This window comes from Salvia hispanica, chromosome 3 (assembly GCF_023119035.1).
Source record: "Salvia hispanica cultivar TCC Black 2014 chromosome 3, UniMelb_Shisp_WGS_1.0, whole genome shotgun sequence".
Taxonomy (NCBI): Eukaryota; Viridiplantae; Streptophyta; class Magnoliopsida; order Lamiales; family Lamiaceae; genus Salvia; species Salvia hispanica.
Genome location: NC_062967.1, coordinates 6,523,902 through 6,537,297, shown reverse-complemented (window position 1 = coordinate 6,537,297; position 13,396 = coordinate 6,523,902). Strand labels below are relative to the sequence as shown.

The 13,396-nt window shown below is 37.1% G+C and overlaps 1 long non-coding RNA gene and 1 pseudogene across 1 annotated transcript; both read left to right on the top strand.

Moving 5' to 3' along the window:
• The first annotated feature begins 4,132 nt into the window (after positions 1-4,132).
• On the top strand, positions 4,133-12,941 carry LOC125209144 (annotated as a pseudogene).
• Positions 9,605-10,820, top strand: LOC125217050. The gene is made up of 2 exons (XR_007175552.1): positions 9,605-9,787; positions 10,594-10,820. It is a non-coding gene; the product is annotated as an uncharacterized LOC125217050 (long non-coding RNA).
• Positions 12,942-13,396: the final 455 nt, after the last annotated feature.

Sequence of the window (13,396 nt, the reverse complement as noted above, 5' to 3'; positions counted from 1 at the left end):
TTTTCTTTTTTCCCACCAATTTTAAAATTGAAATGACAATTTTGCCCTTAATATATTCGAAAATGATAGTTTTATTTGATAAAATGATAGTTTTGTTAGATTAAATCTAGACCACATATTTTAAAAATGTGTGGTGGAGATTTAGTTATAGGGTTATCACACAAATTGGGGTTATCATTATAATGCACCCCTATATATATATATATATATATAGAGGATCATGATCAATTGAGATTATTTAGGCTAATTGAGAAATGAGATTCAATATCAGCCACTCATTTTTATTAAATGAGTGGTCCAGATTTTGCCACACAAAAAATATTTTTAGATAAATAATTATGAAAGGTTAGAATGGTAATTTTATATTTTAAATTGATCACTTCTGCAGTCCTTCCCGAATCTCCCCTGACCACTTCTCCACACTTTCCTCTTCTCTATAGCCTTCGCCGCGAACAGCCCTTCCTCTCCGGCCAGCTCCCGCCGCCCGATACTCGGCAGCGCGAAGGGCAGGCAGTTCAACCCCTCCTCTCCGGCCAGCTTCCAGCGCCTTCAGCACGCTCCCGATCTCCGCAAAGAGCTCCGGCCGATCGTCGCAGCAGATCGACGCCTGATCTGTTCCGATCCGTCTTCAATCTGATCGACGATCACCTCGTTGATCTCGCTCGGCACGCCGCTGCTATTTTGCTCGCCTCCTTCGCCCTCTGTCGCTGCTCCTTCACGACTATCCACCGCGTGCCCCAATAGCGCTGCCTTGTCCATCTACATTGATCGGAATCGATCAATTCAGTGAGAATTTGATTCGATTTTGATTTCTGATTTCTGATTTAGTTGTTAATCGTGGCTGCTTGTAATTGGAATTTCGATTTCGATTTTTGACTTCCGATTTTGCCCGTTTTCAATCGATGCGGATTGCGAGTTATTGATCTGTGTATTTAGATGCGTTTCTGGTTTTACGCGCTTGTGTTTGTGGGAATTTGTCTTTTGTATAATCAATCTGTTGTGATATATAACATGTCAGTGCTGCTAAATTGAATTGAAGAAGATTTGGTTGACATTTTAAGTATTGAAGGAGATTTGGTTGACATTTTAAGTGTTATAAGTGTTGCTGGAATTTTTGAGTTGTATAGATAAGGTGTTTGTGATATTGCCTAAAATATTATTGTTGACATAAATTATATAAGTTGTTGACATGAAAATGTTTATTTTTTACATGAATTATATAGCTCGTTGACATAATAACTATTGTTATTGACATGAATTATATAAGTCGTTGGCATAAATTTTATGAAAATTGTTGTTGACATAAATTATATGTAAAACATTGTTGTTGACATGAATTATATGTAAAATGTTATTGTTGACATAAATAATATACGTCGTTGACATGAAAATATTTGTCGTTGACATTAATTATTTGTGAAATATTATTGTTGACATAATAGTTGACATAAATAAAGTTTGTTGTTGACATCGTAGTTGACATAAATAAAGTTTGTTGTTGACATCGTAGTTGACATAAATAACGTTTGTTATTGACATTTGTCGTTGACATTAATTATAAGTGTTATTTTTTAGTTGTTGACATTTTAATATGAGTTGTTGACATTCGATAATCTCGGTATTGATATGTGAATTGTAAGTGTTATTTTTTAGTTGTTGACATTTTAATATGAGTTGTTGACATTCGATAATCTCGGTATTGATATGTGAATTGTAAGTGTTATTTTTTAGTTGTTGACATTTTAATACGAGTTGTTGACATTCGATAATCTCGGTATTGATATGTGAATTATAAGTGTTATTTTTTAGTTGTTGACATTTTAATATGAGTTGTTGACATTCGATAATCTCGGTATTGATATGTGAATTGTAAGTGTTATTTTTTAGTTGTTGACATTTTAATATGAGTTGTTGACATTCGATAATCTCGGTATTGATATGTGAATTATAAGTGTTATTTTTTAGTTGTTGACATTTTAATACGAGTTGTTGACATTCGATATTCTCGGTATTGATGATATGTAAATTATAAGTGTTATTTGTTCATTGTTGACATTTTAATACGAGTTGTTGACATTCGATATTCTCTATATTGATATGTGAATTATAAGTGCTATTTTATTGAATGTTGATTGTTGAAGATTCGAAGATTTGAAGATTTGAATGTTGAAGATTCGAAGATTTGAAGATTTGAATGTTGAAGATTTGAATGTTGAAGATTTGAAGATTTGAATGTTCAAGATTTGAAGATTTGAATGTTGAAGAGATTTGAAGATTCGAAGATTTGAAGATTTGAATGTTGAAGATTTGAAGATATGAATGTTGAAGATTTGAAGATTTGAAGATATGAATGTTGAAGATTTGAAGATTTGAATGTTGAAGATTTGAAGATATGAATGTTGAAGATTTGAAGATTTGAATGTTGAAGATTTGAAGATTTGAATGTTGAAGCTAGAGTTTTAGAGAGGATTTTAGAAAATGATTTCAAACACAATTTAATGAAAAGACAATTATACCCCCTTGTTGACATAATGTGGTATTTGTTGACATTTTGTTAATCTTGTGGATTAGTGGCCCATATTGCATCTCATTTCTCAATTTAGCTAAATAATCTCAACCTAACAAGACCCTATATATATATATATACAGATCAATAAGTGAAATTCTGTCAAAAATTAAAACAAATCTCAGTCATTGGATCTTGTAATGTAACCGTTAGATTATTGCCACGTGTCATCTAGTAATGTAGATTACTAGTCAAATAATGTAACTTAGCTAATAATGTACTATTTTAGTACAATAATGTAGCATTTTAGTCTAATAATGATAATGTAGCATTTTGAGCTAATAATGTAACTTATCACATCCATCCAATCTCAGGATCCAAGGGTTGAGATTTGTTTTGATTTTTAACAGAATTTCACTTATTGACCATAATGCGCCCCTAATATATATATATATATATATATATATATATATATATGGTTTTGATCTATGAAGACCAGATTTAAATACAGAAATGCAGAACACGGTCATACGTAGGACATTTTTAGGTCATAGTTAGTTTATTTTTAGGTCATGCTTTGTTAGCATGACCTAAAATGATCTAAACATGACATAAACCCAAATATTATAATATGACCTAAAACTACTTAATTATGACCTTCCGTGTTTTAGGTTAATTATTGACCATTAGATCATCTAATCCTAGGGCCAAGATTTGGGCTGCATTTCTGGATTTAAATGCATTCTTATTTTAATCATCTCCCTATATATATAGATAAATAATGTCTATCGCATCAATTATGCAAAAAGTGGTGTAAGCAAAGAATGAGTCATTGATCAGTCGCATAATATATCTTGTCCAAATTAAATCAATGACATGATGATATGAATATATACGTGTAAGCCTAAAGACCATTATCCAAAGAGAGAGTTATTTGAGAAGGTATTATTATATTTTTTGTTCATTTTAAAAAGGTATCTTTATCTCTAGATAAACTCTTATAATTATCATATTTACCTTATTTTCATAAAAAATCATTTTCCAATAGAGAAAATATTTGAGAATATATTATACCTTTATATTTTAGAATACATCTAGTACTATTTTTTAATTTTAGAAAATAATTTACTTCTTTATATGTTTTTCTCTTAGGAATGTTTTACTTTTTGGAAAAGTATATTTCCTTTAATGAGAAGTAAATAAAAATAATATATTTTGTATACACCTTAAGGAGATGCTGTAAATAAGAAAAGTTATTATTGGAGTACAAAATTAACAAACGCATGCCGCATCATAAAGCACAATACATCTTGAGAATTTTTCATAAGCCAATTTCTTCTAAGAAACAAAATAGTATTATACTACCTCCGTCTACGAAAATTTGTCCCATTTTTCCATTTCCGTCCGTCCCCTAAAATTTGCCCATTTCATTTTTACCATTTTTGGTAGTGGACCCCATATTCCACTAACTCATTCCTACTCACATTTTATTATAAAACTAATATATAAAACTAGGACCCACAATCCACTAACATTTTTAACTCACTTTTTATTACATTTCTTAAAACCCGTGCCCGATCAAACTGAGATGAATTTTCGTGGACAGAGGTAGTAATAGTTATATCCATGGCCTCTCTTTCTCTTGTAATGTTAATGATCATAGCTATTATTAGCTATGCTGAAGCAGTTGATTTCTTTAACATCTTGGAGATGGGGGGAATTTCAAATGAAATTCAAGGTAAGAAGTTGATAGAATTAACTATCCAAAAAATTGCATTAATAATCCCTTATTTCAGTGACAAGGGGGAAGTGAGGAGTATGATTGATGCAGACAACAAACTTGGGCTATCCGCACTGAAATGTTGCCAAGAGCTTCTCCAACTGGCGATGGGCAACCTCAACAGATCCCTCACCTTGGACGAGGGAGGAGCGTTGTCCTCGACATGCGCTGCAAGCACCACTCTTCAGACGTGCGTGGACGGATTCGAGGATCAACCCCGGGTGATGTTCGAAGCCGTGTACAAAAAACTGGATTACATCATTGATCTCAACAAAGGCGCCACCAAAATGATGGCCAGTTTGAGAAGTGATGATGTTTTGAATTTCGAAGATGAATATCCAGGTTGGGTGTCTGATAGTGATAGGGATAGGTTTTTTCTGCAGGCGGATTCCAAGATGATCCGTGCCCATGTTCTGGTGGCCAAAGATGGATCCGGGAAGTATAAGACGGTATCGGATGCTGTGAAGGATGCGCCACGATTTAGCAAGAGGAGGTTTGTATTTTATGTGAAGAGTGGGGTTTATGTAGAAAAGGTGAAGATTGAATCAGATAGATAGAATGTGATGATGTTTGGGGATGGGATTGATAAAACCATAATCTCCTACAACTTGAGCTTTGTTGTTGGATTCAAGACTTATGACACCGCCACATTTAGTATGTAATAGTAATTCTTTTTCTTCAATTAACTGGATGTGAATTTCTTTTTAAACCATAACCCTAGTTTGATCCTAACCCTAACCCTAACCCTAAAATAATTTGTGATCAGCCGTGCAAGGAGAGGGATTCATAGCCCGAGACATGAGATTCGCCAACACGACCGGAGCAATCAACCAACAAGCGGTGGCCCTCGTCTCACACTCGGAGCGGTCTGTGTTCTACCGGTGCAGCTTCAACGGCTACCAAGACACCCTCTACGCGCACGTGAACCGCCAGTTCTACCGGGAGTGTCAAATATCGGGCACGATCGACTTCATCTTCGGGGACGCGGCCATGGTGATACAAAGGAGCAGCATCTTGGTGAGAAAGCCACTCCCGGGCCAACAAAACGCCATCACGGCCCAGGGCAAGATAGACAGGCTATGCCGCACCGGGATTGTGGTGCAGAGCAGCACCATCCGAGCATCACAAGACCTCAGAGGTGTCAGCACCTTCCTTGGGCGGCCATGGAAGCCATATGCAACCGATTACTTGATGAAACTTCACCAGTATTCACCTATTACTTCTCGCCCTCTTGGCGACTCCATCTCTTCCGGTAGGGTATTGTTTCTCCCCCTTTGCTGGATAATTCTTCGACTGCTTTACCTTTGCGGGTTGTCTTGCTACCAATCTTTCATGCGGTTGTATCTGGAATTCAGCTCTTTTCCAGCGGTATTCTCTCCACTAGTGGTTCTGTTTTGAAGACGAGTCATCCGGTTGGTCAATATCTCGCCCTCTCAGCCGGATAACTCGTCGGCTTTTCCTTCGGTCTGATAGCCTTCTCTCCCCTTAGGCCGGATAATTTATCAATTTATTTGTCTCCTTCTCTCAAGACATTCCGGCGATATCAAATCGGTCTTCTTTGGCCTTCACGGCCACCATAGATTTGGAGAGGAGTTGTTCGGTTGCATTCTTCCTCTCCCCCTCGGCTGGACAAACCGTGAACTTCTTATCTTGATAGCTGTTGTTTTCTCTTCGGCTACAGTCAGCGTTCTTCTCCGGGCATGGTTGATTGAGGTTGGCCACTGGCCTTTCATCTTCTCATCATATCGGCGGATGGCATGCGGCCTCTCTGGCCTTCTCTTTTGTCGGACCAGTTCCTGCTTGCTTTTCTTCTATGGACGACGCGCTCTTCTTTCTTGGTTGGAATCATCTGTGGCAGTTCTCTCCCCCTCAGTTGGACAATTCATCATTCTCTCCTCCTCGGCCGAACAATTCATCGAGACAAGTTTGCCAACCTCCTCGGCTTTAGTGGCTTTGCGACACTGCTCCATTAGTGACTATCTGGCTGGATAATTTGTGGACAACTATTCTTGGCGGCGACATCTCTAGCCACCTTAGCCTACTCGGCATTCTCAGCGTCTCTCACTGACGGACCCAGGTGGGGTCGAGTGGGGTCGACCGACCCCACCGTCGTCCGCCGTGAGCTGCCGGAAACTTCATTAAAGGACCTCCGAGATCCGGTACAACTCCACTTCGACCCCACGGAGTTCCGTCTTGATGCCAAGAGACAGATTTCCACCGCAATTCTTCATCCTCTGAGGAAATAAAAGAGATAGAGAATAACAATTGAAAGAATAGATGGGAGAGACTGAGAGGAAGAGGGAGAAGTCGCCTGGATGGAGTGGAAAGAACGATGGAGTGTGGAGAAGAATACATGTTGTAATTTTACTTTTGTACGAAATGGGCTAAATAATTGGGCCTACTCTAAAAAGTGATAGAGTTAAAAAAATTATAGATTAATTAAGAGTAATTATAATTATAATGTTCATTTTATTAATTATAATTTCATTATATTTTTTTTTAAAAAAATTATTGATAAACATCAATAAGATTAATTTAAAAATATTTAAAGATAACTTCAAGAACAAATATTTAAGTTGGAAAATAAACTATTTAAAGTAAATATTTTTAAAAAAATAGTTATTTAAATACTATATTTATTATTATTTTCTATTGTATTCTCGACCCCACGAGTTTCAATTCCTGCGTCCGTCATTGGCGTCTCTGATCGTGAGGTTTCACCCACAGGCTCTTTCATCAAGGCGGACATCTCTTGGTCATTAGACTCCTTTTGGTTTCTCGGCATCTGCTCGATCGTTGCCTCTCCCTTCTCGGCAACTCATACTCTACAGAAATGGGCTGTTTTCTCTTCTATTTTCATCAATCTTCTAGGTGCCCTTAGCCAATTCCTCCGTCATTTGCTCTAAGGGTGTTTCTATTACGAGCTGTCCGGTTGGTCGGGTTCTGGCCCTCTCAGTCGGATAACTCTTCTTTTTCCATGGCCATCTTCACCCTACCATTGCAGTTCCGAAATCAGTGGAGGATGCTTCGTCTTTTCTGGTGGCTGCTTCTCCTTTTCTGGCAGTATTCTCTCCAGCCAGCTCTCAGAGCTTCCTTTTCTTCCGAATGACATCCTCCCTAACGGCTCCACAAATGCCGGAAAAGAGTTGTCTTAAATATGGTTGGTGTTTAGATCTCGGGGGTGGTTTTTGAATTTGTTTGCTGTTGGTTAGGTGGATTTGAGAAGGATTTAGGTGAAATTCTTGCTGCAGACAGGAATATCTTTGAAGGATATTTGGGATTAGGGGTGGGAATACGGATTTCGGGTATTGGGTTTATTCATACCCGACTCGATATCCGCCGGGTATTGGATACCCAATATCCAATTTTATGGGATTGGTTATGAGATTGGGTATTGAAATTTAAGATAAATCGGGTATTGGGTAACCCGAATAGGAATTGGATATTACCCAAATATCCAATTTATTATTTAAAGCATTTTTTAAATTAGGTTAGCCATTTTGGACTTCAAGAGCTGTGCTAATTTATTTACTAATTACAACTTACTAGGTTAACTTTCTCTAAATTTATATAAATAAGTCAATCTCTCTTAGTATAGGTCACGGCTTCTCCAAACACTCAAGTTTTACGTATTGCATAACCAACTCAAGTGGTTTTTATATTTTAGTTAATTATTTTGACTTTCGAATTATATTATTGGTTGCTTCTATAGTTTAATTAAATGCGTAACTTTTATTATTTTACTTACATATTGCATAACCAATCCCCATAAATATAATCATATACTTTAAAATAGAATGCAATACTAAAGATATTAGTCAATTTAAATATTTCTATATTTATGGAGTAATATATAAAATTTGAATTTTTTTATAAGATATTAACACATGTAAAGAGCCGGATATTTGGGTACCCGATATGTCGGATATGGATACCGGGGCGGGTATTGGAGTACCCGAAAATATATCGGGTCGAGTTTTTGGATAGACTCCTCCACGCTAACACATTTCTTGATCTCCAAGCTAATATATTTTCCTTTTTCTAAACCACAATTTAGCCAGAGATCATATTCTTCACCATTCACAACTTTCATCAAACCTTACGTATCGCCGAGAAAAGGCCTCGAACTGAATTTGTATCGCTGCAATCAAGCGTGCAATAATCAAGCGTGCAATGGCGTCATTTTGGATCGTCCCTGCGACATAACCAAACACTGGTTCGAAAAACACCGCCAGGGCTGTCCGATCGACAAATGTAGGATGAAGAAGGCTACGCAGTGGGATATCAAGAAGTGTTGTACAAAAAGGTCCGAGTTTTGTGGAAATTGCACCGCGCAACAGGAACGGTTCAATCTATGCATGTCTTTCGATCCCTGCTCGAGAGAGTTTAAAATCGACGAAAAGGACTTTAAGAAAGTCCTGAAGAAGCTCCAGGCTGATGACAAGAAAAACTACTACAATATGAAGGGCAAATACGGAACCCGGCGGGAGTGGATTCCTTTCCTGAAGAAATTCCTAGAGGAGGAGGGGAATCGAAAGAAGACCAAAAGGTACTCCGCCGCAATTCAGAAATATGAAAAAAGCAAGGAGGAGGAGGAGGAGAGAATGAGGAATCATCCAGCTGAGGGGGAGAGAACTGCCACAGCCGGATGATTCCAACCAAGAAAGAAGAGCGCGTCGTCCATAGAAGAAAAGCGAGCAGGAACTGGTCCGGCAAAAGAGAATGCCAAAGAGGCCGCATGCCATCCGCCGATATGGTGAGAAGATGAAAGGCCAGTGGCCAACCCCGATCAACCACGCCCGGTGTGACATCCTTAATCCGATATACTCCATTATTTAGCATAATTACGTCTTAATATATTCTTATTTGGATTGTAGATATATTTAGTGGGTGCCATATGATAAATAAATTTTTTATAATAGTAAATATTGTTATTATTGTGTTTAAATATCAAATAAATTCAAATAGCAATAAATTAAAATGTGCAACTATTTTTCCCTAGAATATGAAAGTTTTCATGCAAGACAAAAATACGTATATGGATTGATATGTGCAAGTTAGATATCCTAATTAATTTATATACTATTCGTGTATAGTATATAATATACTATGTAAATAATTAATTAGACTTTCATTGTGATGATCCTATACCAATAAGTTGACAAGTGTCGGCTCTTTATTAACATATAAACTATATGTTCATTTATCAGTGGACGAACTTTTCTTTTCTTTTTAAAATTAAGTATATAAATTAAGTCGGTTGATAATGTTTTACTCTATACATATATGTAGATAAAGGAGTAGAAAAAAAGGGAAGGAAAAGAGAATTACGGAGAAGAGAAAGGGAAGTTAGAGAAAATAAGAGTAGGCAGACACCAAAGAAAAGAAAAATGAAATACAAAGAATAATTGTTTGGCCACCACCTCCAGCTATACGAAAGGAGTAAGGATAGTAGAACGTGAGGAGATATCAAGTGCTCAACTAGTATATATCATAATCAGGTTTGTATAAATCACACTTTTAATTTTACATATTTTACGTGATTGATTGCTATGTGTTAAATTGAAGTGAATATATGAATTATATGATGTGAGCTTGAAATGGTTATGTGATATTGATGGTGTACTATGATGCATTTGGAATATGAATATGGAATGCTAACGACTAATGATGGTGTACTATGATGTGAATATGTGATTTGTGCAATTGATATGTTTATCTATAAGTATTGGAGTTAGTTGATGAAATATATGGATATGAAATTGGTGCAATGGATATGTTTGATGTATGGTATTCAAATCATTCGAATCATGGGATTAAAGAGGATATGTGATTGTCTAGCTCTGGATCTGATATACAATGGCAATGGACCTACGGGTCATATACAATGAAAAAAGACCTACGGGTCATATACAATGATAATAGACCTACGGGTCAGTACAAAGAGCAAAGAGAGACCTTCGTGGAAAGGTCAAATCAAAGAGGGACTTTCGTGAAAAGATCAAAATGCAAAGAGAGGCCTTCGTGGAAAGGTCAAATCAAAGAGGGACCTTCGTGGAAAGGTCAAATAATTAAAAGGGACCTGCAGGTCGTATACAATGGAAATCCCGGGCAGATACCAGGCTTGATTAGTCACATGATATTAAAAAAGGATCATAAAGGCATATGCATATGGATGTGAAATTGTTTATGATGTTTATTGTTTCTAGTTATATAGATGTATTATAGTTAAACAATATGCTTGATATGTTTATTTCTGTGACGTTACACTGAGTTGTGGCTCATATAAACCACTAATATTTTTCAGGCAAAGATATCGCTGATGTTTTGGTTGATATGAGTTTTAGAAACTCCACGTGTTATCAGGGTTGGCGGCTGACGCATTATAAAAACCTTCTTTTCCTCGTCATTTTGCATGTAGACCAATGTATAATATACAAAGTGGTGAGACAGTCTCAATACAGTTTAAAATATTTTGAAATATGTAATAGAAATGTTAATTTCTGAATTTATCTTATATGGGTGTTTTACGAATTTTACAGGTAGGTTGTTTGCTTAAAAATTTCATATTTATATAATTATATGAATATACGACAAAAGAGTTTGTCGGGGTGTGACAGTTTAGGATATTTTGAAATATGTAATAGAAATGTTAATTTCTGAATTTATCTTATATGGGTGTTTTACGAATTTTACAGGTAGGTTGTTTGCTTAAAAATTTCATATTTATATAATTATATACTTATACGACAAAAGAGTTTTTCGGGGTGTGACACCTGGAGAAGAACGCTGACTATAGCCGAAGAGAAAACAACAGCTGTCAAGATAAGAAGTTCACGGTTTGTCCAGCCGAGGGGGAGAGGAAGAATGCAACCGAACAACTCCTCTCCAAATCTATGGTGGTCTTGAAGGCCAAAGAAGACCGATTTGATATCGCCGAAATGTCTTGAGAGAAGGAGACAAATAAATTGATGAATTATTCGGCCTAAGGGGAGAGAAGGCTATTAGACCGAAGGAAAAGACGACGAGTTATCCGGCTGAGAGGGCGAGATATTGACCAACCGGATGACTCGTCTTCAAAATAGAACCACTAGTGGAGAGAATACCGCTGGAAAAGAGCTGAATCCCAGATACAACCGCATGAAAGATTGGTAGTAAGACAACCCGGAAAGGTAAAGCAGTCGAAGAATTATCCAGCAGAGGGGGAGAAACAATACCCTGCCGGAAGAGATGGAGTCGCCAAGAGGGCGAGAAGTAATAGGTGAATACTGGTGAAGTTTCATCAAGTAATCGGTATTGAAGTCAGAAGGTCCTCGAAAATGAGTGATGATCATCCACTGAGCGGAGAGAGAGAGAACCGCCATACTGTTGGAGGAAGTTTGGCGCCCGAAGTGGTCACCGAGAAGTAAATTTGAGCCTAGTGGTTATTAGGCTCAAGAAATAAAAGAAATGAAAATAATGATCTTATAGTTTGAGTTTGGAATGGACCGAGAATGGTCTAAGTTGGATCCTAGATACGAGCAAAAACTATCTAGATTAGCTCCTCGACATGAGTCAAAACTGTCTGATGGCTCCTAGATACGAGCAAAAACTGTCTACATTAGCTCCTGGACAAGAGTCAAAACTGTCTGAATTGGCTCCTAGATACGAGCAAAAACTGTCTAGATTAGCTCCACGACAAGAGTCAAAACTATCCAAGATGGCTCTTGGATATGAGTTAAAACTATTTAAGATGACTCCTAGATACGAGCTAAAACTGTCTAGGTGGCTCCCAGGTATATGAGCAAATACTGTCTAAGTTGGCTCTTGACACGAGCAAAAACTGCCATAAAAAAATTGAAGAGCTCCTTGATAAGAGCCTAAACTTTCAATGAAGAAAAATGAAGCAGATCCTCAAATTTGAAAATTGAAGATCGTGCAAGTTAAGTATCGAAAGATTTGATACTCAACTTGAGGGGGAGTGTTGGAATGAAGAAATCAATTAAGAGAAAATTAAGGAACCAAGACAGTCAACTCAAGAAGCTTTGAAGGTGTTCTTTGCAAATTGAGTATCGGAGATCCCACTACTGAATTTGAGGGGGAGTGTTAGAAAAAGGAAAATATATTAGCTTGGAGATCAAGAAATGTGTTAGCTTGGAGGAGAAGAAACATATTATCTTAGAGGCTAAGAAATACATTAGCTTGGTACCCAAGAATACTTGGAGCACAAGTTTTGTAATACCCTATATAAGGGTGTCATATTATTGAAGAAACCAACCAAGCCATCTATCAAAATGTAGTCTTCAAAGTTCTTCGATGTTCTTTAATTTTAGTTTTTACATTTCCGCATTTCAATTCTATTATTCAACAAGCACCTTCCTAGGGCGGCCGTGGAAGCCCTATGCAACCGTCGCCTTCATGCAGAATAATATGTCTCGGTTGATCGATCCGAGGGGATGGTTTCCCTGGAAACCCTCTGAATCTACACGGTCTGACACGATTTTCCTAGCAGAGTATTCAAACAAAGGGGCTGGCGCGCGGACTGGGGATCGGGTGAAATGGAAAGGAGTAAGGACTAATCTTAGCTATGCCGAGGCGACTGGCTTCATGGTCGCCTCTTTTATACTCCCTCCGTCTCACTTTAGGAGTCCCGGTTTACTAATTTTGGGTGTCCCACTTTAGGAGTCCCGGTTAGAATATTCCATAATTCGTAATAGGCCCCACATTCCACTCACATTTTTTCACTCACATTATATTATAAAACTAATATATAAAAGTAGGACCCACATTCCACTATTTTTTTTCACCAACTTTCTTATATATTTCTTAAAATCCGTGCCGAATTCAACCGGAACTCCTAAAGTTGGACGGAGGGAATACTACAAAGGAACAATTGGCTGCTGCCAACACAAGTCCCCTATGATTTGGGTCTTTGATTCACTTCACTTCTATTTATGCATCTCATCTTCAATTAATTGTCGAATAAATAAATTCTCATTCCTTTACTATCTTTCTTAGCTTCAATTTTTATTATTTGTATTTTTCATTCAATTTTTACTATTAGAATTTGTCGTTCCTTAGTAAGGGACCTAACTTCTTTAATTAATCATCAAGTTAGTAAACATAATTAT